The sequence below is a fragment of the Phyllobates terribilis genome, unplaced genomic scaffold, assembly GCF_046119375.1.
Source record: "Phyllobates terribilis strain yellow unplaced genomic scaffold, ASM4611937v1 Scaffold_12__6_contigs__length_324123572, whole genome shotgun sequence".
Classification (NCBI taxonomy): Eukaryota; Metazoa; Chordata; class Amphibia; order Anura; family Dendrobatidae; genus Phyllobates; species Phyllobates terribilis.
In genome coordinates, this window is record NW_027362772.1 from 139,079,839 (window position 1) to 139,106,751 (window position 26,913).

The window sequence follows — 26,913 nt, forward strand, 5'->3', positions numbered from 1 at the left end:
AGTGTAACCAAGTTGTCAAGCACTTTCCAAGTGATGCTAAAATCGCTTGGAAAGCGCTTGTTAACCCGCATGCGGAAATGCAAGTGAAGAACGCTTCACATCCGCATGTCCCTGGCAGGAAAACGCATGTACAATCCGCATGTAAAATCCGCATGCGTTTTTTCTGCCAGGGAGATGCAGAAACGCTCAAAAAAAATCCGGAACATTTCTGTATCGTGGGCACATAGCCTTACATTAATTGTATGACTCAATATTGAGAACACATAGCCATCCATACACAGCGGGAGGCTGCACGGTGCCATCTATACACAGCGGGAGGCCGCACGTAGCCATCTATACACGGCGGGAGGCCACACGTAGCCATCTATACACAACGGGAGGCCGCACGGCGCCATCTATACACAGTGGGAGGCCGCACGGCGCCCCCCCAGAGACAGCAGGAGGCCGCATGGCGCCATCTATACTCAGCAGGAGGGCGCACGTAGCCATCTATACACAGCAGGAGGCCGCATGGCGCCATCTATACACAGCAGGGGGCTGCACGGCGCCATCTATGCACAGCAGGAGGCCGCACGGCGCCATCTATACACAGTGGGAGGCCGCACGGTGCCCCCCCAGAGACAGCAGGAGGCCGCACGGCGCCATCTATACTCAGCAGGAGGCCGCACGGTGCCATCTATACACAGTGGGAGGCCGCACGGCGCCCCCCCCAGAGACAGCAGGAGGCCGCACGGCTCCATCTATACTCATTAGGAGGCCGCAGGTAGCCATCTATACACAGCAGGAGGCCGCATGGCGCCATCTGTACACAGCAGGAGGCCGCACGGCGCCATCTTTACATAGCAGGGGGCCGCACGGCGCCATCTTTACATAGCAGGGGGCCGCACGGCGCCATCTATACACAGCAGGGGGGCGCACGGCGCCATCTATACACAGCAGGGGGCCGCACGGCGCTATCTATACACAGCTGGGGGCCGCACGGCGCCATCTATACACAGCAGGAGGCCGCACGGCGCCATCTATACACAGCAGGGGGCCGCACGGCGCCATCTATACACAGCAGGGGGCCACACGGCACCATCTATACACAGCAGGGGGCCGCATGGCGCCATCTATACACAGCAGAGGGCCGCACGGCACCATCTATACACAGCAGAGGGCCGCACGGTGCCATCTATACACAGCAGGGGGCCGCATGGCGCCATCTATACACAGCAGAGGGCCGCACGGCGCCATCTTTACACAGCAGAGGGCCGCACGGCGCCATCTATGCACAGCGGGAGGCCGCACGGTGCCATCTATACATAATGGGAGGCCGCACAGCGCCCCCCCCAGAGACAGCAGGAGGCTGCACGGCGCCAACTATACTCTGCAGGAGGCCGCACGCAGTCACGCACACACCCAAACATATACAGACATATACATACACGCAGAAACACATTTGAAGCACAAAAATACATATAAACAGACATCACACAATGATATCTGCCTGCACACACACACACACACACACACACACACAGACATACACAGACACAGACACAGACTCACCATCCCCCGGCTCCATTCCTCCTGCCTGCTCTGACTTCTCCATTGCGGCAGTGCAGTCCGGGCGCGCACTGCGTGACGTCACAGCTAGGAGACACGACCGCGCACAGGGCCGTGTCTCCTAGCAGTGACGCGGCCGGGCCAGCACAGGGAAGTTAACTGCTGCAGTGCTGGCCCAGCCGATGAAGAAGTAGCGGCGGCTGCTGCTGGGGGAGCGGTCCGGGGCCACCCTCCCGCCACTGCTACCGGTATGTGCCGCGGCGGCCCGCACATATGATGAGGGCAATCCGGCATTAGACACCCCGCCCGGAGCTGCGGGCCCCCTGCAGGTTCGGGGCCCCGGGCGGTAGCCCGGATTGCCCTCATTATAAACCGCCTATGCATGGGGTACTCTGACAAGGAGGGAAAAGTTTTGGAAGATGCAAGCTAGGCATGCAAGCTCTTTGATCCCTAATATGCTAAAATAAACTTCTATGGTCTTCCTAAAACAGCTGTAGTTATACTGAGAATAAATTACACACAGGTAGACTCAATTTACTAATTATTTGACTTCTGGATAGTGTTGAGCCACCCCCGTAGTGTTCGAGTTCCGTTCGGTTCGTCGACCACCTTCGAACACCGTTAAAACCAATGGCAGGCAAACAAAAACACATAGAAACACATAGAAAACACCTTCAAAGGTGTCCAAAAGCTGACAAACTGCTCAGAAGACATAACTAACACATGGAAAAGTGACAAGTACATATAGTCATGCGAAAAGAAAAGAGGTGGAGGAGTAAAAGGAGGGGGAGACACAGATATAGGCATGTCATGCCCTTCTAAAATCCAAAAAGTGAGAAACCGACACGGCCAGTCCGTTCCTGCCCGTGCCACCTCCGTTTGTGCCAGAGCCGCGGTGGACCCTGACGGCCAGCCCCCCTCTCCCAATACTGGTGCCTGTCCGCTGGTGGGTCGAGGGAGCCCCCCTGCGGTGGAGGCAGCTCTAAGCTTTTTAATTTAAATTGTCTCTCTAATTTGAATGAATACACTTTAAATCCTTTTACAAGGATCTATTGAAGGGCAAGTCTCATGCCAGCAGCCTCGTAATTCCAGCTCCAGTAGCGTCCACTAAAGCTGCTGCAGTTAAAAAGCTTTTATAAGGATCGAGCTCGGCTGTCCACCGCAAGGCGTCCTACCGCCAGTCCCAGCCCCTATGCCTTGGGGTGCCTCCTGATGCTCTTCACTGAGTATCCCGTGGTCCTGAAGCATTTCCTTTGAAAATATTAAGTGTCCAAACTACAGGTGGTGTAGCTTGCTTAACAGCCGGGATAATCCGCTGACTAGCAGACACTGCTACTAGGCACAAAGTATTTCCTGGGCTAGATGCAGTTAAAAATTTGTAATTAGATACTCTCGTTGGATGCTGAGAAAGCATTCCATAGAGTCTCCTGGCACGCCATATATTATTCTCTTAAAAAGCTTGGGGTAGGGGTCTAGGGGACCCTTTTATAGCCAAAATCATGGCCCTGTATCGCAATGCGTCACCTAGGCTGAAGATAAATGGAACTGTAGCACCCCGAGGGCTCGGTTGCTGCAGAGGTATTGCACCTCACCCAGAGGTGTGCTATCTCACTCTCAGGTAAGGATGGAGTGTGGATCAGGACCCCGACACCTGCATGCATTACACCACATTGCCGTGGGGCAGGGCGACCAATATGCCCCTGAGATGGGCACGACAGTCCTTGTCCCTGGCTGGAGTGGGGGGAGAGGGAACACTGAGGAAGGGGAACCCTGTAGTGCAGGAGCAGGGAGGAAGCAGTTCCTGGGTGCATTGAGAAGGGAGTATAAAAGGAGGGCACCATCTTAGTTCAGTGCAGAGAAGTCTGAGCAGAAGTGACAGGAGCAAGGGCTCTGCATGAGCTCTGCTCCAGAGGTGGGCCTAGTAACAGAGGCCCAGGCCTGGAAGAGGGAGAAGGAAGGAAGAGGAGCAGAGAAGGCTCCAGGAACGAGGAATGAAGGGATCCCAGGGGTGTGGACGGGCGAGTCGCCACCGCACGCCCGAATCCACCTGGGTGGAGGGGTCAGGCCAAAGTGGGAGACCGGTCCCCGAAACTAGTGGAGGCGGGAAACGACCATCAGCTAGAAACCGGAGGCTGTGACATTTTATGTGGCGCAGCCCCTCGCTACACCCGCTAGGAGTTCAGCACATAGGGTCAGGGAAACTGGCGCCAAGTTTACCAAGAGGAGGCCCGAGGCAGCCGGACAGAAGGGTTGGTAAGAAAGGCCAGACAAAGGACACACAAAGGGGGTCCTGTCAAGCACTCCAAAGTTATCTGGGAGTTGTCTGAGCCCCTCACCTGGGGAGAACAGTACGACGTGGGCAGCCGTTACCTGCAGAAGTAGTCTGGATAATAAGAACTGTGAGTAAAGGCCCTGGACTGCATCACTGACTCCGTGTCGTTACTGCTGCTGCCCTGCACCATCACCCCCATCCTCCGCATACACTGCCCTGAGGCTATACTCCTCCCGTGGGGAGTTATGCTACGCTCTGCTGCACCCACAACACCAGCCTCAGCGGTCTGCCCTGCAGCGGCGTTTCACTCTGACCGCAATCCACGGGTGGCGTAGTCGGACATTTAAACATCAAAACCACATAAATAGTTCCGGCACTGCTTTGACCGCCCTGAGCCACGGAACCGGGTCGCCGCCACGGAGACTACAACCACCAGCATCCACCAAAATGGGTCCGGCTCCGGATGTCCCAAGGCCCAGGTGGCGCGTCAGAACATTTTCATCACCTTTCATAATCACCAATGGGACAAGGCAGGGATGTCCTCTGTCCCCTCTCTTATACATCCTAGTGACGGAGCACCTGCTCTCATCAATTCGCCATAACCCCAATATTAGGTGGATTGAGGTGAGAGGCACCGAGTACAAGTGCTCTGCATTTGCTGATGATGTCAATCACATATATCCATCAGCAGGCTGTTATGGCTGAAATAGATCACTTTGTTACATGGTCAAATTTTAAAATCAATACAGCGAAGTCTGAGGCCCTTGATGTCTCCCTCCCCAAATCCATACAGGATTCCATCCAGTCCAACTTTCCCTTTGCCTGGCCCTCACAGGGTATCAAATTCTTAGAAATTCCTATTCATAGAGACCTCTCCCGTCTATGTTATCTTAATTTTGGGCCCTTTATTGAACAACTCCATACAGACCATGGTTGGCAAGTTAGTACTGTAAGATTCACTATGTGAACCACTGGTGTTTTGTGGTACACATGGTACACATGTACACTGTGTTCCAAATTATTATGCAAAAAGTGTTTAGGAGTGATAAGGGAAGAATTTGTTTGTTTGTCAGTTAAACTCATTGATGGTGATGTGTGTCAGGGCTCTTTATATCAATGTAAGCAATTGCAGACACCTGTGCTAATTAGTTTGGCAGTTGTGTCCAATGAACGGCAAGACTACTTAAGAAGGCTGTCCCACATTATTAAGCAGCCTACATTTTCTGCCAAAATGGGAAAGAGAAAGGATGTGTCGGCTGCTGAGAAGCAACAAATTGTGAAGTGTTTAGGTCAAGGCATGACTACAATCAACATTGTGCGATGATCAGGATGAAGTGTCTTGGCAATCAAGAAGTATGTAGCTGATTCACAGTACACACGTGTGCGTGCTGATAAGGGCAAATTGAGGACTCTTTCCTACAGGCAATTACGTCAGGTTAAAAGAGCAGCGGCAAAAAAGCCTTGTCATAGCAGCAGACAAGTTTTTGAAGCTGCTGGTGCCTCCAAGGTCCCCCGAACAACAAGATGCAGGGTCCTTCAGAGGTTTGCAGCTGTGCGTACGCCATCCTGTCGACCTCCTCTATCCACTGCACACAAGCAGAAACGGCTCCAGAAGGCCAAACATTACATGAAGACTGCTTTCAAAACTGTTTTGTTCACGGATGAGTGCCGTGCAACGCTCGATGGTCCAGATGGATGGAGTGGAGGATGGCTGGTTGATGGAACCCCACGCAAACACGGCTACAGCGCCAACAAGGAGGAGGTGGAGTAATGTTTTGGGCTGGAATCATGGGGAGAGAGATTGTCAGCCCCTTTAGGATCCCTGAAGGGGTAAAGATGAACTCCATAATGTATGTGGAGTTTCTCAAACAGCACTTCCTGCCATGGTTCAAGAAGAAGAACCGTGTATTCCACAGCAAGATCATTTTCATGCATGATAATGCACCGTCTCATGCTGCACATAACACATCTGCATCTCTGGCTGATATGGGCATAAAAGGGGACAAACTTATGGTGTGACCCCCATGCTCCCCTGACCTCTACCCCATTCAGAACCTCTGGAGCATCATCAAAAGGAGTGTCTATGATGGTGGCAGGCAGTTCACATCTAAGCAACAGCTCTGGGAGGGTATTCTGTCCTCATGCAAAACAATTGAAGCAGAAACCATCCAAAACCTGACAAATTCAATGGACGAGAGAGTTCAGAAGCTCCTTTCGAATAAGGGGTCCTATGTGCAAATGTAACATCACCTAGAATAAAATTTTGAGTTGAAAACTGTTTGATTTCAGTTTCTAATAACCTGCTAATGCTTATAATTTCAAAAATGACCATTTTTTTGGTCTTTATTAAAATGAAAAGGTTGATCGAAGAGTGTGGGGGATCTAAGAGTGTGGCAACCCAGTAGTCAGGATTACTTTGAATTCTGACAATCTGAGGGTCATGTTGCAGGTAGTGCAGCAAGAAGGCACTCATGTGTCTTGCGCATCTCGGAGCCCCAAAATTATTTTCCGGGCTAGATGCAGCTAAAAATTATTATTAATTTTAAATCTGGTGGAGCTTAGTATAGATGGCCTAATAAAATCAGTACTGCACACTGCTACAAAGCCCAAATTATTTTCCAGCCAAGATACAGATAAACATGGTTAGTAATTTTAAATCTGGTGGAGCTTAGTATAGATGGCCTAATAGAATCATTACTGCACACTGCTACAAAGCCTAAATAATTTTACAGCCAAGATACAGATAAACATGATTAGTAATTTTAAATCTGGTGGAGCTTAGTATAGATGGCCTAATAGAATTATTACTGCACACTGCTACAAAGCCCAAATAATTTTCCAGCCAAGATACAGATAAACATGATTAGTAATTTGAAAGCTTAAAACGGTTGGTGAGGTGATTTTAACCAATCATCAAGCTTTTACTCTCCCCAGGATGACACAGGGGTAGAAAAGTCGTTTCGGATCCATGATTTGTTCATCTTTATGAACGTGAGTTTGTCTACATTATCAGTCGAGAGCCGCGTGCGCTTATCTGTCAGCACACCACCAGCAACGCTGAACACACGTTCAGACAGAACGCTGGCTGCGGGGCATGACAAGATCTCCAAGGCGTAAGTGGCGAGCCCTGGCCATTTATCCAGATTGGAAGACCAAAAAGAGCAAGGGTCCAGTGACACAGTCATGGCTTCAATGTTTACTTGGAGATACTCCTGCACCATCGTCTCTAGGCGTTGACTATGTGTCAGACTTCTTGTCTCCTGTGGCCTTCCAAAGGATGAGCTAAAAAAGTGGTGAAATGATTCCGCAAAATTGATGTTACCAGCAGATACTGTGTTTCTGTTATGGTTTGAGTGCTGAACACTCGACGGTCCCACGGTTGGCAAGTTGGAACTGTGAGATTCACTACGTGCACCACTGGTGTTTTGTGGTAAAGCACATGTAAGATTCTGCAACAGTCTCTGCTGATACTCCTGCATGCGTGCATCCCTTTCTATGGCAGGAATTATTTCTGCAAATTTACTTTTGTACCGGGGATCTAACAGTGTGGCAACCCAGTAGTCAGGATTATTTCTAATTCTCACAATTTGAGGGTCATGTTTCAGTTAGTGCAGCAAGAAGGCTATCATGTGTCTTGCGCATCCAGGAGCACCAAGTCCCTGTTGTGTTGGTGGCGAGGTAACAATCATGCTTCCTTCCTCTGTCCTCTCCCCCCAACCTCGCACAACAGAAATGTGATCAAGGTCTCCCTCATCTAATGAGTCTTCCATCAGTTTGTCCTCCTCTTCTTCCTGGGCTCCTGCACCTTCCTCACTAGTTTGGCTGCTACCATGTGCCCTGGTAAAACCATCTCCCCCACCCTGACATGCCTGCGGCCTTGGTGCTGCCGACCGTCTGGACCTTGCAGATGTTAGCCCTTCCGCATACAACTCCTCCTCCTCTACTTCCTCCACCTCCTCTTGTGCCACCACCTGACTCCGAATTCTGATTAACATGTGCTCCAGCATGTAAATCACCGGAATAGTCATGCTGATAATGGCATCGTCAGCACTAAACATCTTCGTCGCCATTTCAAAACTGTGCAGAAGGGTGCATAGGTCCCTGATCTGAGACCACTCCTCCAGCTTGATTTGCCCCACCTCTGGATCCCGTTGGCCCAGGCTATACGTCAGAACGTATAGCACCAGGGCTTGTCGGTGCTGCCACAGTCGCTGCAACATGTGCAGAGTTGAATTCCACCGGGTAGGCACATCGCATTTTAGCCGGTGAAGTGGCAGGCCCAACGACTTCTGTAGAGATGTAAGTCGCTGAGCTGCGGGATGCGAATGGCGGAAGTGAGAACACAGCGACCGTGACCTCTTCAGAAGGCCATCTAGTCCGGGATAGTGGGCTAAAAATTGCTGGACAACCAGGTTCAACACGTGAGCCATACAAGGCACGTGTGTGTCATTGCCCCGGCGAAGGGCCACACCCAGGTTTGCAGCATTGTCGCACACGGCCTTCCCTGGTTTCAGGTCCAGTGGAGACAACCACTCATGAAATTGGTTCTCCAGAGCTGACCACAACTCCTCAGCTGTGTGACTCACATTTCCCAGACATTTCAAAGTAAAAACCGCCTGATGACGTTGAGCCCTACTGCCAGCATAGTAAGGAGGTGTGCAGGATCCCTTCTGCGCAGTTAGAAAGCTTGTGGCATGACCAGACAGGCTTTGGGTGCAGGTGGAGGAGCGAGAGGAGGTTGAGGAGGCAGAAGCAGTGGAGGAACTTTGACATAAAGAGGATAGACGCACAACTCGTGGGGACGGCAAGACTTAGACAGCAGCCCCTTGTCCTGCTGTCACCATAGTTACCCAGTGCCCAGTCAGCGACATGTAACGCCCCTGTCCATGCCTACTCGTCCAAGTGTCTGTGGTGAAATGCACCCTGTCACACACAGAGATTCTCAAAGAAGCGGTGATGTTGTGTGCGAAATGCTGGTGGAGCGCAGGCACACCTTTCTTTGAGAAGTAGTGCCGACTGGGCATCTGGTACTGGGGCACTGCGACGGACTTAAGGTCTCGAAAATCCTCTGTGTCCACCAGGCGGAAAGGCAGAATTTCTGTAGCCAAGAGCTTGCAGATGGTGAAATTCAACCTCTTAGCTTTCTCATGGCTAGGAGGAAATGGTCTTTTACTTGTCCACATCTGAGGGACTGAGGGCTGGCTGTTGTGCTTAGACAGGGTTGATAAGGGTGTCCCCGGCAAACTGCCGGTCTGTGAGGAAGATGCAGGCGGACATGTTGGGTTGCCTTGATCCAAAGGTGGTGCTATCGATGTCGGACAGCGCTCAACACCAGCTGGTGTTACCACCTCCAAAGAAAATAATGACCTGCCAATCACGCTGGCTGTTGCGGGTAAAGAGGTGGCAGGTCTGCGTCCCAAAACAGGTGTGACTGCTGTTCCCCCAGTCACAGAGGATGAAGAGGCCGCCGATGCACAAGATGGGGCAGACGGTGGTTGGCCCGGCCTGCTAGGCCGCATTGTAGCACAGTGAGCTTCCCCTTGCAACTTATGCTTCATGTCCATGTGCCGGTTCATGCATGAAGTACTCAAACTATGTATTTTTTGGCCTCTACTTAGCTTTTGTTGACAAATGTTACAGATAACACGAGTTGGGTCATCTTTATCGATCTTAAAAAATGCCCTGGCTATGCAAGGCTTAGCACCCATGCGACCTCAAGAGCCACCACGACTTGTGGTCAGAGGCAGAGTTGTGTTTGAGGATGCAGTTGTTGACGTGCTTCCAGTACTATGTCTCTGTCCAGGAAGGCGCAACCTGACCTCGTCGTCACTAGCATCCTCCTCCACCTCCTCTGCTGACCTCATCTCTTGGCTGACTGTGGGTTGACAGTAAGTGGGATCTCCAACCTCATCATCATCACCCTGTGTGTTATCACACCCGTCGTCCTCAGAGCCAACCTGTTCCTGCCCTGACAAAAAACTAAAGTTGTCGCTCCAATCAGGTATTTGAGTCTCATCATCGTCTTCCTCATTGTCTCCACCAACAGGAGTTACAGTTTGGGAATGAGGGTCTACATTATGGTCAGAACCTTCTGCGTCTGGTCCTGGATCCGTCTCATAAAGATTCTGGGCATCAGTGCAGATCATTTCCTCGTCTGGATTCACAGAAGCGCTGGAGCCGACCTCTGATTCCCAGGCTATAGTATGAGTAAACAGCTCTGCAGACTCAACCATCTGTTCTACCTCATGCTCAGACGGGCAGCTGGAGATTTGGGAGCTGTGAGGAAGCAAGTGCGATTGGGGTGACACCTCTGAGGACTGGAGTATTTGTGATGTTGAAGTTGATGTGGAGGAGAGCCCACTTAAAGGAGCACTTGATATCCGTTGAAGCACCTGCTGTTTTTGTGCCTCATCTGGAATTTGTAGCGATTGGCGTGGCCGTAAGAAAGGGATCTTATCACATTGTCCGCTAAAAGAAGAAGTAATTTTAGTTTTGCTGGAAGATGGTCTTTCTTCTGCAGATGTTACTGTTGCTTTAACACCTACTCCACGGACACAACCTTTTTTCCCCTTCCCAACACGCCTATTCCCCTTTCCACCAGCAGCAGGCCTTTTTCCACTCATTTTGGTGGTTAACTAATTCACAACTCTGGAGTTGTTTGCACAAAAAAACAATGGATGGGAACCGAGCAGAGCTGAGTGGGCAAACTGTGGTATTAGGCCAAAACTATTGTCTGGGTTAGATGCAGAAAAACATTATATTCAATTTGCAACCTGATGGAGGTCAGTATAGATGGACTAATAGAACAAGTCCCACACACTGCTAGAAGACCAAATATTTTTTCAGAGCTAGATGCAGAAAAAAATTATATTCAATTTGCAACCTGATGGAGGTCAGTATAGATGGACTAATAGAACAAGTCCCACACACAGCTAGAAGCCCAAATATTTTTTCAGAGGTAGATGCAGAAAAAAATTATATTCAATTTGCAACCTGATGGAGGTCAGTATAGATGGACTAATAGAACAAGTCCCACAAACTGCTAGAAGCCCAAATATTTTTTCAGAGGTAGATGCAGAAAAAAATTATATTCAGTTTGCAACCTGATGGAGTTCAGTATAGATGGACTAATAGAACTAGTCCCATACACTGCTAGAAGGCCAAATATTTTTTCAGAGCTAGATGCAGAAAAATATTCTATTCAATTTGCAACCTGATGGAGGTCAGTATAGATGGACTAATAGAACAAGTCCCACACACAGCTAGAAGCCCAAATATTTTTTCAGAGGTAGATGCAGATTAAAATTATATTCAGTTTGCAACCTGATGGAGGTCAGTATAGATGGACTAATAGAACAAGTCCCACACACTGCTAGAAGGCCAAATATTTTTTCAGAGCTAGATGCAGAAAAATATTATATTCAATTTGCAACCTGATGGAGGTCAGTATAGATGGACTAATAGAACAAGTCCCACACACTGCTAGAAGCCCAAATATTTTTTCAGAGGTAGATGCAGAAAAAAATTATATTCAGTTTGCAACCTGATGGAGGTCAGCATAGATGGACTAATAGAACAAGTCCCACACACTGCTAGAAGGCCAAATATTTTTTCAGAGCTAGATGCAGAAAAATATTCTATTCAATTTGCAACCTGATGGAGGTCAGTATAGATGGACTAATAGAACAAGTCCCACACACTGCTAGAAGCCCAAATATTTTTTCAGAGGTAGATGCAGAAAAAAATTATATTCAGTATGCAACCTGATGGAAGTCAGTATAGATGGACTAATAGAACAAGTCCCACACACTGCTAGAAGCCCAAATATTTTTTCAGAGGTAGATGCAGAAAAAAATTATATTCAGTTTGCAACCTGATGGAGGTCAGTATAGATGGACTAATAGAACAAGTCGCACACACTGCTAGAAGCCCAAATATTTTTTCAGAGCTAGATGCTGAAAAAAATTATATTCAATTTGCAACCTGATGGAGGTCAGTATAGATGGACTAATAGAACAAGTCCCACACACTGCTAGAAGGCCAAATATTTTTTCAGAGCTAGATGCAGAAAAAAATTATATTCAATTTGCAACGTGATGGAGGTCAGTATAGATGGACTAATAGAACAAGTCCCACACACAGCTAGAAGCCCAAATATTTTTTCAGAGGTAGATGCAGAAAAAAATTATATTCAGTTTGCAACCTGATGGAGGTCAGTATAGATGGACTAATAGAACAAGTCCCACACACAGCTAGAAGGCCAAATATTTTTTCAGAGCTAGATGCAGAAAAAAATTATATTCAATTTGCAACCTTATGGAGGTCAGTATAGATGGACTAATAGAATGATGCTATGCCCAAAAGGTTTTATTTCACTAGGTGCAGTAAAAAAATTGGTATTCTATATACAGGTGTAGCTGGCAACACAAGTAGGCTACTCCACTGACTAACACACTCTGCAATAGGCCAAAAAGGATTAGCTTTGCTGGATTTAGCCAAATGCTGTGAAAAAAACTTGCACAGCACTGGCACAGACCTGCCTGGCAAAAATTGATAGGAACTGATGTAACTTAGTCCTGAAAAGGACTGCAATTACAATTAGTCTTTACTCCCACAACCTATCTATTTAAGAGTACAGACCTGCCCGATAAAAGTCGTAGGAAATGCTATAACCTAGTCCTTAAAAGGACTGCAATCACAACTATTCCCTACTCCCAAGCTATCTGTATATTTGTGCGAAAATTGGCTTGAAATTAACAAGGTATAGCGCACACAGCAACAGCGGTGCCGTCTAACACGCAGCTGCAGCAGTGAGAAAATGGTGGCGATGGGGAAAATGGCTGGGTCTTATAGGGCAAGGACATGTGACATACACTGCCAATGACACATGCCCTTGCTTGTGTGAAAAAAAGCACTTCACTCCGTGTGTGCGCTGCTGATAGGCTGACAGATTGCACCACCCCACTGTAAATGCGGGAAAGAGAAAAAAAAAGGAAATCTTCATTATTCCTGCAGAGATCCATCCCCTGCCCCTCCCCCCGCCCCGTTGTACACTCAAACTGCGTATTATCATTAATTTTCATCATTACTGAGAAAAAATTCAGTTTTGATTTTGGTGCACGAACAGTTATCGAACATAACCTCGAACAGCCAAATTATTTTCAAATCGTTCGTGTTCGCCGAACGGCTCGAACACCGCCCAAAGCAGCTAGAATTTGAGATTGGCGAACAGGTCGAGTCGAACAACGCTCATCTCTACTTCTGGAGGCAGTTAGTCACTCAGGATTTTATTTAGGGTCTAGTGATGAGCGAACATGCTTGCCACTGCTCGGTACTCGCCCGAGCATCACGGTGCTCGACATGCTCAGCGCTCGGCGAGTATTTCCAGGTTGCTCAGGCGGGAACTCGGGTCCCCGTCCTGCATGATGGGCGTGCTTTAGAGAGCCAATGAACATGCAAGAATTGCTTGCCATGCACTGTGATGCCGTAGCCATGTTGGTTGTGGCATTACAGTGATTAGCTGGCCGCACAGCATCATCAGGTCTATACCTAGATATACCTATATCTAGACCTGGCGCCGCTATACCCATCACAGTCTACCCCAGAACCAGGCAGAGTAGGGTGAGCTGCTGCTGAGTCAGGGAGAGATTTGCTTGTTTATAGTTAGTAAAAGTATTCCACAACATATATGTATATATATATACTGTATATATATATATATATATATATATATATATATATATATATATATATATATATATATATATATATGTACAGTACAGACCAAAAGTTTGGACACACCTTCTCATTTAAAATTTTTTCTGTATTTTCATGACTATGAAAATTGTACATTCACACTGAAGGCATCAAAACTATGAATTAACTCATGTGGAATTATATACTTAACAAAAAAAGTGTGAAACAACTGAAAATATGTCTTATATTCTAGGTTCTTCAAAGTAGCCACCTTTTTACGAACCATGTTCGAGTTCGTGTTTAAATTTTGATAAAATTCAATAAAAATATTGTGAAACAAAGTAGCCACCTTTTGCTTTGATGACTGCTTTGCACACTCTTGGCATTCTCTTGATGAGCTTTAAGAGGTAGTCTCCGGAAATGGTTTTCACTTCACAGGTGTGCCCTGTCAGGTTTAATAAGTGGGATTTCTTGCCTTATAAATGGGGTTGGGACCATCAGTTGTGTTGTGCAGAAGTTTGTTGGATACACACCTGATAGTCCTACTGAATAGACTGTTAGAATTTGTATTATGGCAAGAAAAAAACAGCTATGTAAAGAAAAACAAGTGGCCATCATTACTTTAAGAAATGAAGGTCTGTCAGTCTGAAAAATTGGGAAAATTTTGAATGTGTCCCCGAGTGCAGTTGCAAAAACCATCAAGCACTATAAAGAAACTAGCTCACATGAGGACCGCCCCAGGAAAGGAAGACCAAGAGTCACCTCTGCTTCTGAGGATAAGTTTATCCGAGTCACCAGCCTCAGAAATCGCCGGTTAAAAGCAGCTCAGATTAGAGACCAGGTCAATGCCACACAGAGTTCTAGCAGCAGACACATCTCTACAACAACTGTTAAGAGAACACTTAGTGCAGCAGGCCTTCATGGTAAAATAGCTGCTAGGAAACCACTGCTAAGGACAGGCAACAAGCAGAAGAGACTTGTGGGCTAAAGAACACAAGGAATGGACATTAGACCAGCTTTGGTCTGTGCTTTGGTCTGATGAGTCCAAGTTTGAGATCTTTGGTTCCAACCACCTGTCTTTGTGCGACGCAGAAAAGGTGAACGGATGGACTCTACATGCCTGGTTCCCACCGTGAAGCATGGAGGAGGAGGTGTGATGGTGTGGGGGTGCTTTGCTGGTGACACTGTTGGGGATTTATTCAAAATTGAAGGCATACTGAACCAGCATGGCTACCACAGAATCTTGCAGCGGCATGCTATTCCATCCGGTTTGCGTTTAGCTGGACCATCATTTAATTTTCAACAGGACAATGACCCCAAACACACCTCCAGGCTGTGTAAGGGCTATTTGACCAAGGAATAGAATGATTGGGTGCTATGCCAGATGACCTGGCCTCCACAGTCACCAGACCTGAACCCAATCGAGATGGTTTGGGGTGAGCTGGACCGCAGAGTGAAGGCAAAAGGGCCAACAAGTGCTTAGCAACTCTGGGAACTCATTCAAGATTGTTGGAAGACCATTTCTGGTGACTACCTCTTGAAGCTCATCAAGAGTGTGCAAAGCAGTCATCAAAGCAAAAGGTGGCTACTTTGAAGAACCTAAAATATGAGACATATTTTCAGTTTCATACTTTTTTGTTAAGTATATAATTAAACATGTGTTAATTCATAGTTTTGATGCCTTCAGTGTGAATGTACAATTTTCATAGTCATGAAAATACAGAAAAATCTTTAAATGAGAAGGTGTGTCCAAACTTTTGGTCTGTACTGTATATATATACTCTACCATTCAAAAGTTTGGGGTCACCCAGACAATTTTGTGTTTTCAATGAAAACTCATACTTTTATTTATCAAATGAGTTGCAAAATGAATAAAAAATATAGTCCAGACATTGACAAGGTTAGAAATAATGATTTTTATTAGAGAGAAAAATTTTCTCCTTCAAACTTTGCTTTCGTCAAAGAATGCTCCCTTTGCAGCAATTACAGCATTGCAGACCTTTGGCATTCTAGCTGTTAATTTGCTGAGGTAATCTTGAGAAATTTCCCTCCCATGCTTCCTGAAGCCCCTCCCACAAGTTGGATTGGCTTGATGGGCACTTTTTGCGTACCATACAGTCAAGCTGCTCCCACAACAGCTCATTGGGGTTGAGATCTGGTGACTGCGCTGGCTACTCCATTACAGATAAAATACCAGCTGCCTGCTTCTTTCCTAAATAGTTCATGCATAATTTGGAGGTGTGCTTTGGGTCATTGCCCTGTTGTAGGATGAAATTGGCTCCAATCAAGCCCTGTCCACAGGGTATGGCATGGCGTTGCAAAATGGAGTGATAGCCTTCCTTATTCAAAATCCCATTTACCTTGGACAAATCTCCCACTTTACCAGCACCAAAGCAACCCCAGACCATCACATTACCTCCACCATTCTTGACAGATGGCGTCAGGCACTCTTCCAGCATCTTTTCAGTTGTTCTGCATCTCACAAATATTCTTCTGTGTGATCCAAACACCTCAAACTTTGATTCGTCTGTCCATAAAACTTTTTTCCAATCTTCCTCTGTCCAATGTCTGTGTTCTTTTGCCCACATTAGCCAGTCTCAGATATGGCTTTTTCTTTGCCACTTTGCCCTGAAGGCCAGTATCGCGGAGTCGCCTCTTCACTCTAGATGTTGACACTGGCATTTTGAGTGTACTATTTAATGAAGCTGCCAGTTGAGGAGCTGTGAGGCGTCGATTTCTCAAACTAGAGACTCTAATGTACTTGTCTTGTTGCTCAGTTGTGCAGCGGGGCCTCCCACTTCACTTTCTACTCTGGTTAGAGCCTGTTTGTGCTCACCTCTGAAGGGAGTAGTACACATTGTTGTAGGAAATCTTCAGTTTCTTGGCAAATTCTTGCATGGAATAGCCTTCATTTCTAAGAACAAGAATAGATTGTCGAGTTTCACATGAAAGTTCTCTTTTTCTGGCCATTTTTAGAGTTTCATAGAACAAACAAATGTAATGCTCCAGATTCTCAAGTAGCTCAAAGGAAGGTCAATTTTATAGCTTCTCAAATCAGCCAAACCGTTTTCATCTAGGCTAACATACTTGTGCAAGGGTTTTCTAAACATTCATTAGCCTTCTTACACAGTTAGCAAACACAATGTACCATTAAAACACTGGAGTGGTGGTTGTTGGAAATGGGCCTCTATACACCTATGTAGATATTGCAACAAAAACAAGAGGTTTGCAGCTAGAATAGTCATTTACCACATTAACAATGTATAGAGTGTATTTCTGATTCATTTAATGTAAGCTTCATTAAAAAAATGTGCTTTTCTTTCAAAGATAATGAAATTTCTGAATGACCCCAAACTTTTGAATGGTAGTATATATATATATATATATATATATATATATATATATATATATATATATATATTCATCTATATATATATATATATCCAACTGAACTAACAGTCCTTCTGAGGACTAAACCAGCTGCATATATTCAGTGGTGATAGCAGGAGTTAGGCAGGCAGGCAGACTGCAGTGCATATAGTGCAAGAGGGTCCACAGCACATTCCTGCTGCTGTTCTTACAGATATTTGTAGGCATAGCCCCAGGTATCAGGGGCCAGGGCAATTTTTTTTATCTTAATCCTGGTTATTTGCTTAAAAACCAAGGCAGGCAGGGTATGTGACAGACTGCAGTGCATGATACAGCCCAAGAGGGTCCATTGCATGTTCAACTTCTGAGTGATCCCGCTGTGATAAATATTTGTAGACATAACCCCAGGTATCAGGGGCCAGGGCAATTCTTTTTTATCTTAATCCTGGTTATTTGCTTTAAAAGTAATCCAGAGTACACAATTTTTCTGCCCCATTTGCATGCTAGCACTGCAGAATACAGCCAGATCTTTTCTATATTACAGCAATAAAAATCCAGAAATTTGAACTGATCGTGGAAAATATTGGCCTACTTTTCCATGTTGTTGCAGTGTGTCAGTCAAGCTATTCACACTAGGTCTCTGTGAAGAATAGTATTAGTAAACTACAGGCCTGCTATTTAAAACCGTGGTTCTTCATCAAACGTATCAAATATAACTTCGGTTCAAATCCAGCCATTTGTAGTGAACGTGGAAAATATTGTCCTCCATTTATAGATTGTAGTAGTGTGTCAGTGTACACAATTTTACAGCTCCATTTGCTTGTTCACAGAATACAGGCAGATTTTTGCAGTTTTTTTCATATTACGGTATTGTGGAAGAAGAGGGACTTTTTTCAATGATCAGACGCACGTGATCTATATGACTGCCGTAATAATACAGAAATTTTGTGGAGCTTGCCAAATATTCCACTCCATTTAAAATCAGCCACCTGTATTTTGTTGAACCAATTGACACTTGGTCACTGACAAATACCATATTATTAGGCGACTGCCTGAAGCCGTGGCCATCAGACGTTATCCCATATGACTACCCTAATACTCCAGCAATTTTTGTGAGCGTGTCAAATATTACACTCAATTTAAAGTATTGCAGTTGTGGGTTCAAACCTATTCACACTTGGCCGCTGACAAATAGCATATCTGTGAACAATGTTGTCAGAGTATTACGCTACTTTTATGGACTGACGAAAAAAACCCATACAAAAAACAAGCTAAAATGGAAAAATTTTTAAGAAACATTCTTTCCAGGATAGTGACTTGTATATAAGGCCAAAGAAATAAAAAAAAAAAAGTTATGGACAGTGTAAGACACTTATGCGACCAGAATGAATACTCATCTGTAGCTGGTGATGATACCACCTAGCAGCACCTGTCCCTATTGTAAATGCATCTAACAGCATTATTGATAGGGAAGAGAATATATTTTAAATTTTTTTGGGCAGCACCAGCAGCGAGCAGTATAAGGCAATAATACCTGGCTGGATCAATGTAATATGCTATCCATTCTGTGATACCTCAAAGAATTTCAGATAAGACAGTTAATATTCTAGAATATAGAATCTATTTGAATTGTCCTTTCCATTATAAAGGAGTGTGTCTCCTATACTGTTATTGCATATGCAGCAATTTCAAGAGGTGCCAAAAATTAGAGCGAACTCCTATACATATTTGAAGAGACGTAAAAACTAAATAAATGACAGAATAAAAACACAGGATCTTTTTAGTATAAAAACCAGACTCGCCAATGTAACCTCAATGTAATCACATTGTTCAGCTCCTGCACCTCCTCCTCCTGTTCGGCCTCCATCTCCGAAATGACCACATCAGTCACAAGCTGGAGGCACTGCCGTACTGCCTTGGCCAAGCGGCAACAGGCTGTGCTGAAGATAATATGCTTAATGCTTAGGTGACAAACCGCCCATCGCTGCAGAGTTGTTGAAAGTTGTAACACAGCAGCCTTATCTGTGGCTCTCGCCGCTGAACATACAGCCAGGCATGGTCATGTGTGACAATGGGCGGAACCAGGTGGCGGAGAAATGACAGCCAAAGTAGATACGGTTTCCCTCTATGCCAGTCCTTTCATCAAGCTAAAGAATATGGCTGTGGTGAAATACAACTCTCACCAAGAAGCAGTGTCAGACTGAAAAACATTGGGCCCACCAGAGGAATTGATTTTGAGGGCCCACCTTTCTCCACAGCTCAAGAGACCCATAGCAGCTGCAAAGTTTGCACTATCATGTACGCTCCTGATGGAGAATACTCAGGTGGGCCAGTCCAACCCTACCGAGAAGCCCTGGCTAAGAAAAGTCTGTGGGAAGGTTCCTGGACACTCTATGGCTGCTTTTTTACTGAGGGGGAAACCAACGCAAACACGGGGTGAACATACAAAATCCTTGCAATTGTTCTCTTTGGTGGGACTTGAACCTAGGACCCCAGTGCTAACCACTAAGCCACTGTGCTGCTCTCTCTGTTCTCTCTCTGATATATAAAATGCTGGAGAAACTTGCACATACTGCCACTCAGTATCTTCAGCTCTTTTGTGAGAAACTAATGTATTTGGGCAGAAAAAAAGGAAATTGTGGATGGCTTCGCTACTGGTACTGGGGTACTGCTAATACCATGGTGTCCTTCCAAGTTCACTGGAAATATTCCAGGCTGGCTGGAGTCAAGCTGATTCCCATTGAAAAGTACCAGCAGCAAGCTAAGGAGATGGTGGCCTCTATCACAACCTCACCTCGGCACTATGAACTCTCCTGAAGGAGAAGCCAAGGCCCAACAGAGGAGTCTCCAGCTCTCTAGTGGTACCGTCCAACCCTGCCAAGAAGCCAAGAAGAAGCCCTGGCTAAGAAAAGTCTGTGGGAAAGTTCCCGGACACTCTATGGCTGCTTTTTTTACTGTGGACTGGCTCCAGCAATCTATAAGATTGCCATCTATGATCCCTTCACTGGCTTCCCAGTGGCCAGAGACTTCAGTTCAAAACCGTAACCATGACATGCAAAGCCATCCACAACCTGTCTGCTCCATATATCTGTGACCTAGTCTCCCGGTACATACCTTCACTTCAACCTCCAATCCTCACAAGATCTCCTTCACTACTCCCGTCTTCTCTCCTCTTCCCACAATCGTATGCAAGATTTTTCCTATGCATCCTTTCTACTCTTGAACTCTGTACCCCAACATATCAGACTCTCGCCTACTGTTGAAACCTTTAAAAGGAAGCTGAAGACCCATCTCTTCCGACAAGCCTACAAACTGCAGTAACTCTCGTTAATAATAGTAATTATATTATTTGTACTCTGGGTCAAGTGATGGCATTTTCCTGGTGACTGCCCCTAAATTGATGTGTTTTGACAGCTTTTGGTCCCGTTTGAAGGTGTTGTGTATATGTTTGGTTTGGCACCCACTGAATCCAATAGTGTTCAGCGGTGTTCGGCGAATATTCCACATTTACATTGGCGAATATTGCAAAAACGGCGATTGTAATCCGAAATGAATATTGAAATATTCACTAGTCTCTAATCAGCAATACCTTTAAAAAATATGTGGGTGTTGCATCACAGGCTTCCTGGTGATATGGTGGTGGAGGATGAGGAAAAGGAGGAAAGCAACATAAAATAGAACAATTCTTGAAGGGTATACCCATGTCTGGGTGTGAAGGGGTGCATGGGAATAGACCCCCCCAAAAAATAACCACTGGATTTGAGTTTATGTATCTGGTGGTGTTGAGAGAAGTTTGACCCAATCGAGCCCTTGTTTATTTTTATAAGAGTCAGCCTGTCAGCATTTTCAGTTGACAAGCGGATGCGCCTATCAATTTTATCAGTTATAATGCCCCCGGCAACACTAAAAACTATCTGTGACAAAACGCTAGCAGCCAGGACCTCCAAGGCATAGATGACACGCCCCCTGGGCCGTGGGGTACTCGGTAGACGGGCCGGTCAATGCTGGGGGATGTCACAGTGGCAGTGACCCGGTCCGTGACCCAGGGTGGTCAACTAAAGGGTTTAAGTAAAAAGGGAATAAAGTTTTTATAGAGATAATTTTCATGACGCCACCTGTGGTATGCGGCTATATGGGGCCGCCAATGCGGTGCAGATCCTCTGGAGCTGATGGTGACGTCTTCCTGCTCTGGCTCTCAACCTCCTGCCCCACGCCTCACAATCAGTGTCCCAAGCCAGTAGCCTCGGGTCTTGTCGGGCGACGTGCAGTCCCCTGAATCCTATGTGGCCACCTTTTCGGCGATGTAATTGTGGTTTTGGGCAGCTGCACCTTGAAAGTACAGTAGCCTCCGGTTGTCTAGCTGAGCCTAATTGTTCTCCACTAGTTTAGGGGCCGGTCCACTCTGCTGCCTTATCCCTCGGGTGTAAGGGTGGCTTCCTGCACTCCCCGTGCCCCTGGGATCCCCTCTGTCTCTGGAGCTTTCCCTCTGCTCCCGTCCTCTCTCACTCTTCTTGGGCCTCTCTTTCTAGGCCCGACTCCTTTCTCCACTCCTCCTGAGCAGAGCGCCTTCTGAGCTCCTGCTCCAGCTCTCTCTCCTCACCACTGACCTTCTTCTTCTGACTGCTTCTAGATGGTTCCCCTCCTTTTTATACCTTTCCTAACAGTGCTCCCCTGATCTACTTCCTCCACCCACACTCACTACATGGTTCCCCCTCTCTTGGTTCCCTCCCTTCCAACCAGGGACAGGGCTCAGCATTGTACACATGCATCTTGCCGTGCCTGCTGGTCTGAAATGGTGTAGTGTTGGATGCAGGTGGGTGGGTCCTGGGCAGTACTCCCTACTTACCTGAGAGTGGGATACCACACCTCTGGGTGAGATACAGTACCTCTGTGGCGACTGAACCCGCAGGGGCGCCACATAGACACAAAATTGTTTCCTATGGCCCCATCATTACAGCATACTATTAATTTCCAATTAAACAATGAGCATGATCATAATAGCATGTGGTGACCATAGTTCTTATATACCCAAGCTATGGCTGTGAACTATATGGTATTCATTCCAAACAAGCTAAGTGTGTCTGGTTGGAGCCAGTAATAGAGGCTGCATAGCATGGTAAATTTTGAATTTGGCCAATTTGCTTAAATTTGGCCTAGGAAATTTGAATTGCTTCAAGCTGAATTGATGCAAATTAAATATACCTCAATTGCTGCTAAATGACACTTAAAAAAATAAAAAAACATTATACTCACCTTGCCCCTCACTTGTCCCACCACCACAGCTCCCTGCCTGGTCCCCTCCTAGCTCTATCCTTTAAACTCCTGTCTTCTTCTCTTCTGTTTTCACTCTTCGGAGCCTCCAGTACTGATTAAACCCATGCAACATCCTAACATGATGCCAAAAATTCAAGACTAGTGTTAAGCGAACATGCTCGATGCTGCTCGGTACTCGCCCGAGCATCACGCTACTCGGGATGTTCGGCGAGCACTGAGCATTTCCGGGTTACTCGGGCGGGAGCTCGGGTCTCCGCCCTGCATGTTTGGCGCTCTTTACAGAGCCAATGAACATGCAGGGATTGCCAGCCAGTCACTGTAATGCCGCAGCCATGTTGTTTGTGGGTATTACAGTGATTGGCTGGCCGCACAGCGTCACCTCGAGTATTTAAAACCGGGCGCCGCCATCTTGGACACAGTCGCTCCGGATCAGACAGTGTAGGGACAGCGCTGCTGATTTAGGGAGAGATATATCCTGCAAAATAGTTGGTGTAGGGTCTGTAAAGGCTGCCAGATCAAACAAACAGTCCTTCTCAGGACTAATATCCATCCCAGGTATATCAGGCAGGCAGGCAGGCTGTATAGGAGACGCAGTGGTTATACCAGCAAACGCTGCATTACAGTCCTGTGTGCTGCTCCTGTTGCTGAAATTGCTGGACTTAGCTCCAGGTCCCAGGGGCCAGGAAAAATCCTTTTTTTTTTTATCTAAATCCTCTTTTTTTTTTCCTCCTTCACAATGTACAAATACCCATCTTATTAACCTTTTGGTGTCCCCCCCCCAAAAAAAAAACAAGTGTGCCTCTGATTTTTCAGACACAAATATATCTGTTGAAAATAGTCTGGTGTAGGCCAGAGAAATAGAAGTGTGGTTTTGCAGTTCTATGGGCCATTTGTATCTAAAAAAAACAGTTTGAGTGTGTCGCTCACTGTTCAGCCGCAAATATATATATATTTAAAAAAGTCTGGTATACACCAGTAAATTATTACTGTGGTTTTGATGTTCCATGGTAAAACATCTCTATTATCCTGGCATTTTTTGCTGTATAAAAATAATAATAGTGTCTCCCTGATTTTTCAGACACAAATATATCTGTTGAAAATAGTCTGGTGTAGGCCAGAGAGACAGAAGTGTGCTTTTGCTGTTCCACGGTAAAAAATCTCTATTATCCTGCTTTTTGCATTTTTTGCTGTAAAAAAAAAAATAATAGTGTCTCCCTGATTTTTCAGACACAAATATATCTGTTGAAAATAGTCTGGTGTAGGACCGAGAAATACAAGTGTGGTTTTGCAGTTCCACGGTACAAACCTCTGTATTATCCACTTTTGGGCCATTTGTATCTAAAAAAACAGTTTGAGTGTGTCGCTCACTGTTCAGCCGCAAATATATATATATTTTAAAAAGCCTGGTACACACCAGTAAATTATAACTGAGGTTTTGCTGTTCCACAGTTAAAAATCTCTATTATCCTGCTTTTGGCATTTTTTGCTGTAAAAAATAAATAGTGTCTCCTGATTGTTCAGACACAAATATATCTGTTGAAAATAGTCTGGTGTAGGCCCGAGAAATACAAGTGTGGCTTTGCAGTTTCACGGTTCAAACCTCTGTATTATCCACTTTTGGGCCATTTGTATCTAAAAAAAACAGTTTGAGTGTGTCGCTCACTGTTCAGCCGCAAATATCTCTATTTAAAAAAGTGTGGTATACCCCAGTAAACAATAACTGTGGTTTTGCCATCCCACGGAAAAAAATCTCTATTATTCAGGTTTTGGTAGTTTTTTCCGTAAAGAAAAACAGTAGTGTCTCCTGACTGTTGTGACACAAAAATATATCTGTTGAAAATAGTCTTGTGTAGGCCCGACATCCCAGTGTGGTTTCGCAGTTCCACGGGTCAAATCGCTGTACTATCCAGTTTTGGGCCTTTGGTATCTAAAAAAAAAGCAGTTTGAGTGTGTCGCTCACTGTTCAGCCGCAAATATCTCTATTTAAAAAAGTGTGGTATACCCCAGTAAACAATAACTGTGGTTTTCCTCTTCCACGGTTCTAATCTACTCTTTATTACCCTTTTTCCATTGATAGTGCAAGTGTAAGCTATTTTACTTCATTTACAATGGGCAAGGCGCGTGGCAAGGGAGTGGAAGTGGACGTTCTGGTGATGGTTCGTGCGGAGGACGGGGCCGTGGCCAAGGTGAAAATGTGCCACAACCAACAGCCACATCTTCTCGCTCCCACTTCTTGACCGAATTACTAGGGAAGCACAGAACAACACCAGTATTGAGAACTGATCAGTGTGAACAGGTTATTAATTGGATAGCAGACAATACTTCCAGTTACCTGGGCACCACCACCTCCGGTCTGTCTTCCACACGGTCAACTCTTAGTAGCCGTGAGTCTCGACCGCATACTCCTCCTCACCCTGATGCTCCTTCCTCCCACCATGCCGAGTGTCGTCAGACAGCAAGTGATCCCACACTTGGACACTCTGAAGAGCTGTTCACAGGTCCATTTCCATATTTGGACCCCTCGCCTGATACGCTTGAAGTGGTAGAAGAGGAGATCCCATGTTGCGATGCCCAAATATTTGAACAGCCACGGCCACAGGAAGTCGACGTTGGCAATCTGTCACAAGAGGTGGACGATGACGAGACACAATTGCCAGGAAGTGAGGAGGAGGATCATGGTGCGCAAGTGGAAGAGGAGGAGGTGGTGGATGATCTAGTAACTGACCCAACGTGGAAGGAGGACATGCAGAGTGAGGCCAGCAGCACACAGGGGGAGGGAGGCAGAGTACCCCAACAGGCAGGAAGAAGCAGTGTGGTGGCCACAGACAGAAGGCAGGCAACCGTTCCCCGTAACACCAACACGAGGGACGTTGCCAGTACAAGCGGTAGGTCTTCCAGAGTCTGGAATTTTTTTAAAGACTCTGCTGATAACCCTAAAAAGGCCATATGTTCCACCTGCCATGCCAGCATCAGCAGGGGTGACAAAACTACCAGCCTGACCACCACCAGCATGATCAGGCACATAGCAGCAAAGCACCCGACTTTGTGGGGCGAAACCCAGGGTCCACGACCAGTGTCAGCGGGTGTCACCACTGCTTCTTCCACTGTTGTGCGTGCAATAGAACCCCCTGTTGTGTGTGCAAGGCAATCCCCTGTCCATACTGCATGTAAAGATGCCCCCTTCTCTCAGTCTTCACTTGTTATGGCAGTTTCTCAAGAAACAGCATCAGCGTCCACGTCCACGTCCCACCGCAGCGTTCAATTGTCCATATCCCAGACCTTTGAACGAAAGCGGAAATTCGCAGCTAACGCCCCACAGGCCACAGTCCTAAATTCGCACATTTCACGACTGCTTGCATTGGAAATGCTGCCTTTTAGGCTGGTGGGGACGGAATCCTTCCGCAATCTTATGGCGGTGGCCGTCCCTCGGTACTCGGTCCCCAGCCGACACTATTTTGCCCGGTGTGCCATCACCGCACTACAGAAGCACGTGTCCCAAAGCATCTGCCGTGCCCTCAACAACGCAGTTACTGGGAGAGTCCCCCTGACAACGGACACGTGGACAAGTGCTTGTGGTCAGGGACGGTACATCTCTCTGACGGCACACTGAGTAAACATAGTGGAAGCCGGGACCCAGTCGGACCTTGGAACACCTCCTCCCCACACCGAGGATTGCGGGCCCTATGTCAGTCAGAGTTGCCCCCACAGTGTACAGCCCCTGCGCATCCTCCTCCTCCTACTCCTCCTCATGTTCAGCCTCCATCTCAGATATCACCACATCAGTTACAAGCTGGAAGCATTGCAGTACTGCCTCCGCCAAGCGGCAATAGGCTGTGCTGAAACTCATAAGCTTAGGTGATAAACCTCACACTGCTTGTGAGTTGTGGACAGCTGTGAAAGAGCAGGTAGATCTGTGGCTGAGACCGCTGAACCTACATCCCGGCATGGTCGTGTGTGACAATGGCCGTAACCTGGTGGCGGCTCTGAGGCGAGGTGAGATCACACACGTACCATGCCTGGCTCATGTGCTTGACCTCGTAGTTCAGCGGTTTCTTAAATCGTACCCCGAGTTGCCAGATCTGCTCGTGAAAGTACGCCGCCTGTCAGCTCATTTTTGCAAGTCGGCTACAGCTTCTGCCGCCCTTGCTGTGTTGCAGCAGCGTTTGCAGCTTCCGGCACACCGACTGGTGTGTGATGTCCCCACACAATGGAACTCTACCCTCCACATGTTGCAAAGGATTTGTGAGCAGAAGAGAGCAGTTGTGGAGTACCAGCTGCAACAAGGCCGTCGATATTCAGGTCAGACTCCACACATAAGACCTCAGGAGTGGACCTGGATGTCTGACATATGTACCATCCTGACAAACTTTGAGGAGGCCACATAGATGGTGAGTGGCGATGACGCCATCATTAGTGTCAGCATCCCACTTGTCTGTCTTTTGCAACGCTCTCTGCAGAGAATTAAAGAGGAGGCATTGCAGCCAGAGTATGATGCAATGGATCAAGAAGCCGTAGCGGGCGATTACACAAAGCCCAGCCTCATCTCATCCCAACGTGCATTGAAGGACAATGAGGGAGAGGAGGAGGAGGAAGAACAGGAGCTGCTATCATGCTTTGTAGACGGTAGTACCTGCACAAGTGTCATACCATCGGTTCAGCGTGGGTGGCCTGAGGACAGGGGGGAGGAGGAAGAGGAGGAGGAGGAGGAGAGCATGGTCAGTCGTCATCTTGGTGAGGACACGGAAATCTTGCCT